This window comes from Paralichthys olivaceus, chromosome 1, assembly GCF_024713975.1.
Source record: "Paralichthys olivaceus isolate ysfri-2021 chromosome 1, ASM2471397v2, whole genome shotgun sequence".
In the NCBI taxonomy this organism is placed as follows: Eukaryota; Metazoa; Chordata; class Actinopteri; order Pleuronectiformes; family Paralichthyidae; genus Paralichthys; species Paralichthys olivaceus.
Window position 1 is genome coordinate 6,465,890 of NC_091093.1, and position 14,067 is coordinate 6,479,956.

At 40.3% G+C, this 14,067-nt stretch overlaps 1 long non-coding RNA gene across 1 annotated transcript in view; it reads left to right on the top strand.

Moving 5' to 3' along the window:
* Window positions 1-5,890, top strand: part of LOC138412412 (uncharacterized) — an 87,755-nt gene extending 81,865 nt beyond the window's left edge. The window contains exon 3 of the long non-coding RNA XR_011244817.1: window positions 5,684-5,890. This is a non-coding gene — a long non-coding RNA (uncharacterized lncRNA). The remainder of the gene's footprint in view (window positions 1-5,683) is intronic.
* The last annotated feature ends 8,177 nt before the right edge of the window (window positions 5,891-14,067 follow it).

Genomic DNA, 14,067 nt, shown 5'->3' on the forward strand with positions numbered 1-14,067 from the left:
ATGATATAGACAAAAAATGCAACTAAATACAAATCTTTACACTGGTGCTAAGAATTCTCACTTTGTTTTCCAAACATGAAAGGATTTCTTTTCTTTTTTCAACCCTTCGTCCAAGATGTTAAAAAATAGCAGATTTTTGTTTGTGACTAATTAAAGGAAATTGAATTGAATGAAGTTATTTCTCCAAGGATATAGCTTAAGCATTTGTCTGATGACAAACAGCAGAGAAATCCTCTGACACTGTGAGGGATCACAGAGGGAGGAATTAATTCACTGCTTTTGTAAAATCAAAGCATTAAAGAGCTGCATGCTATTGTCATAAAAGCTTTTTAAGAGTTTATTACATTTACTGTGAACAATTTCCACAATTTCCCTTTCTGTAAGAAAGTAATTTAAGAAACAGGAAAAGCAGAGCAAAACAAGTCCCCACAGGAAGGACATAAATATAGTAAGCAACAGTGCTGTTATCTTTTTTTCTCCATAATAATAGCTAGATATCATCACATTTCCAACATAATCCATGTTTGCATGGGCTACTTTTTTCGCTGTGAATAGTTATTTGTGATCATAATGAGATTGTCACAATAAACTTGTGCAATACCACCATTTGTGTAGTCTCGATGAATAGAAATTACACTGCATATTACATAAATTTAGCAAAGTAAAAGGCCCTTATTCCTCAGCTGCTATGACTAGTTTTCTAAACAACGACCCTATGAATAACTACAGACCCACTCCTGAGTCACAGCCATGGATGAAGGAGTCAGAAGCATATACTGTAAAAAGAATGATCCTCTTGTTGATTAAATGTACATTTTGTCAGGATTTGTATATATTTATGTATTCATGCAGTCTAAGATTTGTGACTTAAGAATTATAGAATTATATTTCTCATTTGCATCAATTTCCAAGTTGAGTCAAGGTTAAATTTTGGTGTTCATGTTTATGTGTCCACCTCCGTTTCTTTAGTCCACGCACCAGCATGCACACCACATCATGAGGCTGGAGTTGTTTTTCAATTGCAGCACAAAGATGCAATACTTGAGGGAAAATGCACGAAAAAAACAAAGGGAAAACTGAAGTAGTAAGGTCCTCCCATGACAACAGCAGTGATAAATATTTGGTAATACCAATATCAAGCATTTTAATCCTTTAATCGACCTTGATCTGTTTTACGAGGGAGACTTCTGTACAAAAAATAAAGTTGGGTTATTCACAAATATTATAAATTCTAATATTGAGTTCATTTTGAACAAGAGGTTAAGCTAATGCTACTGTGACCAGACACTGTAAGTACTGTATTCAAATGTAACCAGAGAGAGGCAGGAACTAAGCAGTTTTTCTAGTGCAGCTTTATAACTCAACATCATGCAATGCTGCTCTCTTCCACAAATTGTAGACCGACTGTACAATAGTCTTTTGACTGGCAGAAAATATAACTTTGTATTCTAATTCTTAATACATTCCCAGATTTTACTCCATTTTGTTCTCCTTCTAATGGACCTAAAATCCAGCTGCTGAGCCCAATAACCTTGATGCAGTTGTAACATGAAGAAGTTTCTTTAAAGTAGCAAAAAAGCTTTGCCACCTTCATACAAGAGTCAGTGTTCGGGCCATAGAGGCTGAGACAACCTGGCTTTAAATTAAGATAAAGTGTCTCAACTGAGCTCAGTGTTCTAGTTATAACTTCGTCCAAAGGTCAGAGGTCACACCTGGACCATTCTTTCTCTGCTCCAGCTCTGTGTCACTTCCACCGAGGTCGGTCCCTCAAGGGCCCTGAGTCAACACTGGACCTCTGTTCGCCTCACACGGTCACACACAGATCAGGCATTTTTCGCCTCTCTCTTTTCAACATTTGGTTCCTTGCTGTGGGGAAAATGAGTTAAGATGTCAGCGGGACAGCAAATCCTTTGGGTGGAAACATTTTGTAAAGACACTACTGATTGACCTTCTTATTTAATAAAATTTAGGATATGACAGTTTTTCTGGGGTTGTTCATCAAACGCAGTCCGCCTGCTCAATATTCAGATCATGCTTCCAAATAACACACGCTGACACACTTTTCAAGCTATCCAGGACTTGTCACTCTTCTTCCTTTACTTTTATAAAGAAGTCTTTTGTGTCTGAGAAGAAATTGGATGAAAGAAATGACAAAAAAAAAGGGAATAAAAATAGCTAAACAGAGTCGGAAGACATTACAACAATAAGTCAGAGGGAGAGGAGGCGGGGAGACATCCAGCCTCCAAAATAATAGCCAAACTGATAAACTGCTTCCTGACTATAATTTAGAGGTTAAAACAAACATGAAAGTTTGTATAAAACAAAGCTACATTTATGAATCTCTCTATTGTGCACTGCACACAGAGGTGAAGAGGACAGAGGATTTTGAGTCTTTGTATAACAATAACCACAGACAATTCAGAGGAGACTAGGAAAAAAAGACACTGCACAGCTTTTCAGCGTGGGAATGTGTCTCCGACAGGAACAAAGCAATGCGAAAAGACTCATCAGTGCTGGGAATATATTCACAGATGAAGCCTGGACAGCCCTATCAGTCAGTGGGAGGCCTTCTTACTGCACTGTCTCTCTGACTTGAAGGATTTTTTCTCTTACCGTTATATATATGGAGCTTTGTTTTTTAAGACCTGGAAAAATCCATCTCTGTTTCACTGCTGGACATCTGTTGTATAGGTGTGCAGATGCAGTCTACAGAAATGCCTCCATTATGTCTCCAAAGTGAAAGGGCGATTTTCTTTTCCAAGTAAGTTTCAGTTGAAAAGAGGAGCACGCATGTCCTTCTCCATCAATGGACCCTGCAGCTACACCCTAACGACCACACTCTGTCTCAGCGCTGGCAAGCCCCGCTGAGAGGGAGCTGTTGCATATGCAAAGGAGTCAATATGTTCGAACCTACCTCCTTGGCGGGTCATCCAGAGTCTCATCTGCAAAAGGATGTTATGGCAGGCAAGGGGAATCCAATTGTATATTACAAAGTCACAGGCGATTGAGCGGCTGCCAGACAGACACTGGGGCCAGAGAAAAGAGGATCGCCTCTCTTAGTGGCTTCCATCATTCTGTCCACACTGGCCATTGGAGCGGAAGATGTCTCCTCGCTCAGCCATGTGTCGATGCTGTTCTACTTAAAGCAGGCGGGAGATATTCATGGCCCCTCTGCAGACAAACACAAAGATTGCTTTGCAGGGTAAGAGAAGTCAGCCGGTGAGGGACATTAAGCCAGTCTAGCAAAGCCAACTATAGATAAGTTCTGTATCAAACTGGAAGCTGGAGGAGTTACACAGAGATTAGACATGTATTAAAATAAAATATCATGGCAACTTCTTTTTCTCGTTTTAGTGCATATGTCAAGTTATTGATTATATAGTGTGAGTAGGAATTGAACAGTGATCTTTGTATGCATACTTTGTATGCCATACTACAGCAGCCTGAACGCTATGAAACATTGTGGTATCAGCAGTAATGTAGCTATTATCAGATGGTTTCTCACTTTTTATGTTGACATTTACCGCAAAGCCCCATACGAGCAACCTCAACAACTTGTCCATAGCCTCAGGTGTGACCCATATCAGCAGCATGCGTTTACTATGGCCACTAGGGTGCGCCTAACAAAACACAACTATTGGTCATAGTAAACTGCTAGCACTGATTAATTGTATATATATTTTTTGTTTTACTACTTTAGGAACCAGCACCAAAGCAAGTCATCTGCATGATTAAAGATGTGTTTCAACTTTTCAGCATTTGGCCGAATTGTCACTTTATTCGGTGCACTAGGACAAAATAGGGGCTTCAGTTCACATGAAGATGGGATTGTTACTTGAGTATTGTGTTGTATAAACATACTTAAGAGGTGAATTTAAACCATCATTTAAAAATCGAGAAAATACGCTTAGATTTCTGGGTCTTGCATTGTTTTGGCTTGTAACTTTTCAAAGCAAATCACTGTCTAATTACAAACACTCTTCATATGGTGCATATGTCTTATATGTGTACAGTTTAACTAATGAGCACAGTTCATTTTTCTGACTGTTTTATTTTAATAGTTTTTAGAGTCCTGAAAAAGTATAGTAAACAAAGATAAACTGAGCCTACACCCATGTGCCAATCCAGATGAGAGCTTTGGGTCTGTATCACAAATAATCTCTGTCCATCCTCGTCCCCTTAATACTCATATAACATGGTATAAATATACTGGATGTGATGGTGTGTTTCAAACAGTCCTGGTTTAGGGTCTAGAAATCTCTGGTGCATTAGTACATATAGATGAATCATCACATTCAGGGGCTTTATTTATTTTGTGTGCTCCTTGGATTATCAGGGGTTTGAACCCCCAAGTCAGGATTTATTGATCTATTTGTCCACAACACAAGGAAGTAAGTCATCTGCTATTAATTCATTGTGATCCTAAAACAGAAAATATTCCACTCAACCCCTCACCACAGGCTGCATACTGTGCATCTATGAGTTGTGAGCTGTTTAGGTTAATGGTTCTTCCCTGGATTGTTTTTAAAATATATAAACTGTATATATATACTTGAAACGACTACACATTGACACAGCAACAGTTTGAGAAAAAAGAGAGAAGATCCTGTTCCTAAACCAAAGGTTGGAAATCACTGTTTTAAGAACTGAGCAAAATTTAGCAAGTCATCTGCAATTAAAACAGTTAATTAAGTCATTAAAAAAGGTCACAGGTTTCTTACTTTCTATTAAGCCCCAGTTCCCACCATTTTTGTCTCCTGACCCTTTAAGGCAAAGTGCTGCCTACTCACAACCTCAGGTTTCATAATGTCTGTGTTCCAAACAGTTTAACAAAAGACTAAAGCTTTCTTCATTTTTCTTCTGCAAAAGCTTTTATTTAATCCCTTTATTTTATTTTGTTAATGATCTTACATTAACCTTATATCTTATTCGTGACCTTATGTCAGGCCTCTTCCCACAGGTTTGGAACCATAGTATTAACCCCTCAAAAAGGTTAATAAGTCATTTGCAAATAGTAATATCTACAAGTCATTATTGTAAGATTCACACAAATCCAATGTGCTGCTCCTAATGTTAAGTTGTCAATAAATGACTGTTGATCCAGATGCTCTGGAACTCTAGAAGTGATCAATGAGTCAATCACAGGAGGAGGAGATGACAAACTATTGGAAAAAGAGATGTGCCATACTGGAGAATAAACAGCAACATATAGAGGAATTATTCTCATCAATGGCTCATTTGCAATAATTAATGCATTAATAAATCATTAATCAAATCATTAATAAACTAGTTATTAACATAATGAAACCATTTATAAACCCTGTGTACACAGCGAATGCAGTTCGTCTGCCCAGGTCTCATACTGGGGGTCGTCAGCTAAAGCTACTGTGTTTTTGTAGTTTCCTAACCTGAGGGGAAATATGATTGCCTTATGATCTTTGCTTCTTGTCCAAAACATGACATTTTAGCAAACCACAACCACAAAGCACCCATCTCTGTGTGATGAAGGCTGTGTTTCACAAAATTGCATGACACTGAGTTGTGAGAAAACCTGCTCCGAGTGAAAAGTTGCCTTTGGCGAAGGTCCTCTCTGCCCTTAAGCTTGTTCACAATACTTTGGCCGAAAATTTCTCAACCTCCACAAAATTCTCCCCTCTGCACTCTCTCTGCTCACCCACCACAGGCTGCTCCTACTGGACGTGATGCTGAAGCAACCACCCTCTCCCCCCCAGGCCACAGCCCTCCTCACCACCTCTGCTCTCTGCTACAACCACCTGCTTGGCTCCCCTTCTTCCCCACGGCTACCTGATCATTGCTCGACTTTCAACTCCTCTCCCTCCTGGCTCTCCAGCTCCAGAATGACCTTCCCACTCCAGCCAGGACAGCAGAGGTAACTCCTGCGCTTCTGAAATAGACCTGAAAATTCATCTCTTAGAGAAAACTTCACCCCCATCTCCCGCTCCCATCCCTATTCCCTCTTCAACCCTTCTCATGTGCTGTTGCTCTTATGTGAACTCATAACATTTTCTCAAGCTATTCTCTACCAATGGGTTCAAGGTTGAAATAAAGGTGAGCTCGTTGCTCTCCTTGCTTTTTAGATTGGCTCAGAATTTAGTTAAATCTGTTGTTTGTGTTAAATTTCAGATAAAATCATTTTCGAAATCACTTTTATCAGAAGACAGGCAAAAAGCTTTTTCAAATGCCTGACTCATTTTGAATAAATATATCAAGTATATTATTTTTTTAAAAAGGTCAAAATACCCAAAAGTACTTTAAGGTGTCATTTAGCGTTGTTAAACTGGTTACTGAATATGACGCTCCCAATGGCTGGTCGATCCGAAAGCAATCACGGTCGGCCCAAGGCTGCTTCTTTTTGTCAAACACTGTTTACAGTAGGATTCATTCCTTTTCATCACAAGTTGAACATTACTCCACACAATACACAAACAGTAATACCTTTTGTAGATGTTTTAGGTCCAGATGACATTTTGGCTGATCTCCATAACAGCTATCTGCATATGTATGTAGATACATGAAAAATCTGATAGCCGATACATTTCAGTCAACATGTACTGCCTCTTTTGCTCTCCACATGGACTACTTACCTGCAGGCAACCAAAGCCTACGTGTGAATATGCAGAATCTATAGGTTTATGTTTATAGACATTATTCCAAATGTGATGTGTTATAGTATTTTATTTAACTTGTGTTTGGCAGTGGCAGCCTAACTGGCAGACAAAGGTCTCATCAGTTCATTTCTTATTTAAAAGAAACGTTATCAATAGTCGCAGATCAGAGCAACAACCAGTCACTTCAACCAAATCATGTGATGCACGTCAGAGTGAGAGAAAAATGTAAATGAAATACACGTTGCAGTTATTTGTTTTCTTCATATAGAAAATGACAGCGGCCATCTTGGTTGTTAAAAATAACATATCCAGCTTTTATACATTGTTGTGATCGGTCCATGCAGTTTTAGGACAAATACAATTGGTCAGAATGGGAGGTGGGCAGGTCCATCTAAGGGAGCCTGCTCATTGGTTTGGTTTCCAGACTGCTACTATGCCACATCGCTATGAGACTGGAGGCCATCTGTAGTATTATTTCTTATTTCATCCGAGGCTTTCTACCAGGAGCCATGTTATTAGTCAAGCTGCAGATTATGGATAAGAAACTGTTTCTGCAGAATAAATCCTGAGGAATGTATAAGGATTAAAGCCTGATTTGTTTAATAATGTTTTTTGATAGGACGGTTTATGATTGTCACAAAAAAATCTGTTGTGTCTCTTATGTTTAATAACTCCATATAATTTCATCTTGACAGAATTGACAATAACGCTTCAGCGGCTTTTGACAAATTATTGATTCTCCTCTCAGAATGCATTAAATTCAAGGTAACTGTGCGACAGGAGGCATAATTCAATTCTTCTTTTGCACGGAGAACTCTTTAGTCATGAATATAGGGTCTCAGAATGGCAATGCACCAGGCTTCATCATTATACCTATCAAGCACACTAATGATCCACCTCAGGGGCACAGCTACGGCCGAGTAATTTATGGGAGCTGGCAGAAATCTACAGGTTAATGCCCTCCATCAAAGGTCCACAGAGAAATATACAGTGCCGCACACTGCAGGCACATGTTACTTTGTGCGCCTCTCTAAACAAAACTGCATCGTAGCGTTGTGTGTGATTGCCACTGCTGTTATCATAATTTTTTACCTTAAATACCACATGCCACCTGACAGCAAGGCAAATGATATGTTGATGGAGGCTGAGTGTTCCTGTCAGTTTGTTGTTGGTTCCTGAGTGTGAAATGAAAGATCCGTTTTGGGAGACAGCTTAGGTGTGGTAGCTATCACAATAACCTTGTCTCCCCCTCCTCCCCTCCCTGCACCCACCCCCCTCTCTCTTGCTCTCTCTTGTTAATTCTTCGTGCTGCGGTACGGTTGAACGAACAAAATCCCTGGACAGATTGATACATTGTGCTCGCCAGAGTGACGTTAAGAGCCCCACCCCCCACTACCGGCACACCATCGCCGCTATTACCTACCCCTGGATACACCCCCCCACCCTCCTGTCCCAACGAGCTGCCAGGGTGACAGGTCATAAATTCCCACAGACATGGGTGTGGGGGTTTTGGAGGGTGGGTGCGCTGGGAAAGGGAGGGATGATGGGGGGGTGGCTGGGTGGTAGCTTCAACACAAACCTGAAGGAGATTTCTCCTCATGCATAGAAAGCTGTTTCCCCCTCACTGACAATGTCTCCCCCGAGGATGCTACTGCCAACTCACTGCATGCAAAGTAGTTTCTCCCTCTCTTTCTCTTACTGCGTGTTGCTCTCTCTCTCTCCCTCTCTCTGTGCAAATGGGGTACGGGTCTTGGGGAACTTTGTGGCGCGGGAGAAGAGGCGCGGAGCGGCGTCTCATGGAATTCGCCACCCTCCCCTATCATCCAGATGATCCTGAATGCCAATTACCCTCCCGAGCTCTGCAGGGAGCGGCCTGTCACTCAGGATGAGGCTGGTGTGCGTCGGGCGCAGAGGAGCGGGGCGCTAAGAGTTTGCCCCTTGAGGAGTCAAAAGCTCTGTGGTGCTCTTCACTGGCGGACAGCTGAAAGACAAACCATAACACACCTGTGGAACACGTGTTAAAACACACACACACACTCACTTCCACACATGAGCACTGCCTCACATGGGCAGGCAACTTCACGTGGTGGAAGCATTTGGCTCTGAGTCTGGATCCAGTAGTATCTTCTACAATTATTCCGTAAGAGGAACATTAAAACCAATAAGAATTTAAAACAACTCTTTTATGTTTGCCTTTCTCAATAGTGATTTGGGACAAGGTCCAACAAATGAAAGCAAGAAATAGGGATAACATTTTTATTAAATACTTAAAAAAGTAGAGTCTAGACTATCATGGAGGTTTCAAAGTTAGATGTTATTGACTTATGGAGCTCACACGGGTACAAATTGGATGCTTCAACAGTCATTCGCCAATTCGCTGTGGATGACGCCATGCGTTGCCAAACTGCATTGTGGTTCGGTTGTTTCGCCTTGCTCGTGCTGCATGCCATAGAGCTTGAGAAAAACATTTCAAGCAGCAGTGCAGGCACTAAATCATGTTTAAGCAATACTCAATTGCTGGCCAATCAAATGATATTGACGTAAATATGGGTCCTGTCTGACATCAAATGTCAAAATGAGACTGGAGAGAAGAGGCAGCTGTTCATCTGGTTGTGGTATTTATAGCACTTAATAGAAACTAGCATGACATGTTAGCATGGAAGTCGACTATGTTGTGTGAAACTGATCTTTTATGACTAAGTTCACTCTCACAACTCTCGACAGCGTTATTTCCAGCCAAAGCGGCTCACAAGCTCTAATTGTGAATGATCAGATCTCCATCCAGTTCCTGCCAAACTGCAGACAGCTGCAGGTGGCTGCTTGTGATCATTCCGGGCTATCTAGGAGCTGAATAGTCAGATATTTTCCTCAAGAGTTGACGTCCACATGGGTCAGCAGTTATTCCTCTTGAAAGTTTAGCACAAAGTTAAAACGTGTCTTCATTACATCACCTCCCTCCTGGCTTCAGTGTGGTACAATTCAACCAATAAAACCAATAAGTCATATGTTGGCCCCTCCTACTCAGTTTTTAACTAATAAGATTGGATCACAATGTGAAGTAGGGCTCCCTCTCTGTGGAATTGGAATTGTGGAAATATAACATCATCTGTCCCGGGCCTGGATCTAGAAGAGGGCAGCGGTTGACAATGCCGACCCAAATTTCTACTCTGCCCACCCAATTAGTCAACTTTATTATAAGTCTCGAGGGGTTCACAGTTTGTTCATCTTTTAAAGCAAACTGGGCTGATAAACTTTTTAAAAATATGTTAAATTAATGAAACCTGTATCAATAAAAATAATCTTCAATGTGTTTAATTGCAACATCGTCCGTTCACAGCTTCATAATTATTATTGTTATTATTATTATTATTATTATTATAATATATAAATGGCTTTGTTCACTTTCCTATTGTCACGCATTCTTTAAAACTTGGAAAAACTCTCAAACGAAGTCCACTGTGGGAAAAGTTGCCCATTCCAAATCTTTACATCCGGGCTTGGTCTGTCCTGAGACTGAAGAGGACTAAGACATTTAAAAAACCTGTACATATCCAATAAAAGCCTATTGCTTTAAGCTTTGAGTTAAAGGATGTCATGTTACCCCAAACATACCAAAGAATGAAAACTAAAAATGATAAGTAATTGACACCAAAAAGCAATTCATGCTCTTTGACCTTATAGTGCCATACTGTGACATTTCCTCAGGGTCCTATATGTAAGAATGGCCCGTATTATCTCTCCCTCATCATTTTTCCAACCACTTTTTGATGATTCAAACATCACTGCGCTGTCGGTCATTCGTGTGAGCAGATGCTGCCCAGATCCCTCTATCTATTGCCATTTTCGTCTTTATTGCCAGCTGGCTTATCCGGCACTGATGGAATTGTTAAAAAGCAGATATGAGCAGAATCTAGGAGGACCAGCCTTTGTCAGAGCATGCGTTCCCATCAGATGAGAGCATGGCGATAAGAATCTGAGCAACGCCTGCAGGTCGTGTCACTCTATGCATAACAATCCCGGGCTGTGTGGCTGAAAGAAAAACACCCGGAGACAGGAGAGACGGCCGCTGAAAAGGGGTGCGTCAGTGATAAATATGTATAAGATGTCTCGACTCTCCTTTCTGGCAAACCTGAATGATCAATATTGCACAGCACTCTGTTTCAAACAAAGAGACAAATCAAGGTCTTGTTTGTACTGTCTGGAGCTATTTACACGTTGATAGGGTATTCATGTCTGCGTGTGTATCCTGTTTTCAGGGCAGGAAAAATGTCAAATCTAAGAGTACAAATACATAAATTATGTTTAATTATCTGCAAATTAATTGTATTCAAAATACAGTTACATGTTCTTAATCTAAAGTTTTCCTTTCCTGGTTGTATATTTTCTCAACAATTAATGCATATGTTACACACTTCTAGGTACATATGTTCATAAGGAGCTTTGAGTGTAATAATAAACAGAACAGAGGTAGATAAAGTCACAAAGATCTATTTTAAGTTAATATTTGAAGTTAAAAAGAAGTACTTTACATTTATAAACATTAAAGTTGGTCGGTAGTTAACAAAAACAGGCAAGTCTCAGGTTGTAAAAAACAAAACAACAAGCTGTATGAAGCTATAAAGTTTTTCAAAGGGTTGGAACCATGAAGTCTCTTTGGGATTTATACTGTGATCAGCCCTTGTGATCCTTTTATAATATAAAATAAAAAAACTTTGCTTCAGCTTCATGGATTTCAGTGACTATTTGAATTCAATAATTGGTCCTCTCAAACTTGAAGCTCAGATTCGTCACATGCCAAATCCACTGCAAAATTGCCTGTCAGTCTCAGACGGGGAGGGACATGGTGAAATGAAAGAATCTGAGTGGCACATTAGGAGCCCTGTTGTCAAATTAAGAAAATATAATTACCAACTCTAAAGACTGAGTCAGTTTTTCTTCTTGTTTTATAAGTCTCCACTCCAGCAAAGCCAGTGGCCCAACACATTATATTTTCTGTCCAATTCTTCTGAACCTGTTATCTCAGGAACACTTTGAGGGGATTACCTCAAATTTGGTAGAGATGCTCAGTTGGACTAAAAGATGAACTGTTTTTGTCTCTGGTGGACAAAAGTCAAAGATGGTCATTGTGATTTTGCAAAACAAGCTTTTGGTGTTTTTGATGCAGTATCTCCAAAATGCCTTATGAATAAATAAATTAAAAGGTTCTATGATTCGCTGACGACCTGTCCAGGTACCCCATGTATTGCCTCATGTCCGCTGGGATTGGTTCCAGCCACTCCATGACTTTCAAAGTATAAACTTTATAGATAATGGATGGATGGAGGGAATAAAACAAAGGAATTGTTTAAGGAGTCTATACAAAAGCAGTGTTTAAAAAGTATTTGGATTCCACTCGACACCTCTTTCCTGCCGAACATGTTAAAATGGCAGTAATGTCATTCTGACCTTTGGCTCGAGTCACCTCACAATCCTCCCTCACACGCAGGCAGAGCTATTTCTGGGAGGAAGATGCGAGCTGGCATGGCAAACACCTCTGAACAAACCGGGGCTTTAACGCAGGGACAGGCCACATGCTCGTGATCAATAGAGACAGTTGGCTGTAAAGGTCAGGTGGAGCTGTTGGTAAACACTGAAGTGAAACCTGTGATGAGCCTTGACTCTGCCTCTTGATCAGCGCCCGACACTCGGCTCGCCTGGTGCATTGTGCCTGTGGAGCAGTTTGCAGCGTTGCTGGATAGCTGTTGGCTCTTTTGTGCCGCTTGGTTGGAGAATGACTGCGGGGCAGATACAGACAATGCCAGGATATAAAGACAAGATTGATTAGTTTTACTTCAACACTCCCCCCACACACACATATTTAAGCCCGGTTGTTCCAAACTGCACAAGGGATCGAAAGATAATTTTAGGGATCGTAATGATAAAATTAATACGAAAAAAAACAATATTTTAGCTACACATATTTCAGTGTGGTTTATTTTCCCTTTTTGATATTTTATGTTGTAATACAGGGTGTATTTTACAGATCAATGTAATAAAATAAAATAATAATTTGAACTCATTGTTCAGTCTGATGGAACAACTCAGAAGCTGTGAGAAATCTGCTCATATCAGTGCAATCACTGCCATCAGTGGATTAGTGTGTGAAAGCAAAATACGTTCGTGCAGAGCTCCACTTCAATAAACTGACCCACTATGAGCTTCACTGACAATGTGAAACCTTGAGGGACCAGCATACTGATACATTTAACATAACCACTGCACTGCTGAGTGAGATTAAGCTTTTATCTCTCTGTGCCCACGCTGTCAAAAATCAACATTATGTAGTAACTCACCAAATCCACTCCTGTACTTATAGGAAACACAATATTTTACTGGATAGTCCACAGTGAGTTGTGATTTTGGACACTTAACCATCCTCACTGAACTTGAACTGTCATTACTGATTTGTGTATGGCTATTTCCCCCGTTATAAAAATTCCAAGGCAAAGGTTTTTATCCATTGTGAGAATTTTGAGGTGATTATAGAGCTAAATACTAAGTAAAGAGGTAGTGAATAAATAGTGATATGACTTGTCATCAAGTCACACATTAAATCCACATATTCTTTTGTAACCAGATACTTTCTCAAGGGTCTTCTAACTGACTTGCAGACAGTATCAAAGTTTACACGACCACGGTTAACTATTAAACAAGATCTGCCCCCAAAAGTATGTGGTATGTCATTAGATCCTTGGACTTTTAGGAATATATTGTTATGGGATAAGATGTATCATCTCAAAGGGGTCCCAGACATTTAATAATGGGAAACAGAACATTAAGAGAACAAAGTAAGGACACAAAGAAGAAAAGTTACAACCTAAGACAAGACACAATCATAAAAAGACAGATCTATAGACGAATAAGTAATGAAGAGACGAGAAACACAAGAAATCATGAAGCATCATTACTGAAAACAAACTATTTGTTTTCAGACGAGGAAACAAGATGAGAATAAAGTTATTTAAAGATATTTAAAGGTAACTTAGTCCAATCAGAAGGATTTTTTACAGTTTTATTTGCATCATTGACAAAATACAAGCTCCTAGTGGCGACTGGGGCCACGAGCACAGGGAAGCAGCGGCACTGCTCACTGTTGTTAGGACAACATGCGTCATCAAGCTTTTACACTTCATCCACACCTTGGAGCTACAGCCTGGCAGCCTCCAGCGGACACGCTTGTGGGACAATAACCGCCAACGTGTCCCCATAAACACATGAATGCATTTAGCAATGAGCATTTTGTCAAGCTGTTTATTCATTTTCCATCCTTGTCAGGGCGCCGCATGCCACGAGGCATCTTGCTGCGGGCAAGGCAGGCGAGCACTAGCTGGACCTATGTGCCTTTCAACATGGTAGCGCTGTTCACAGGTTAATATGATAGTCCCCTGCCTTATCTAAT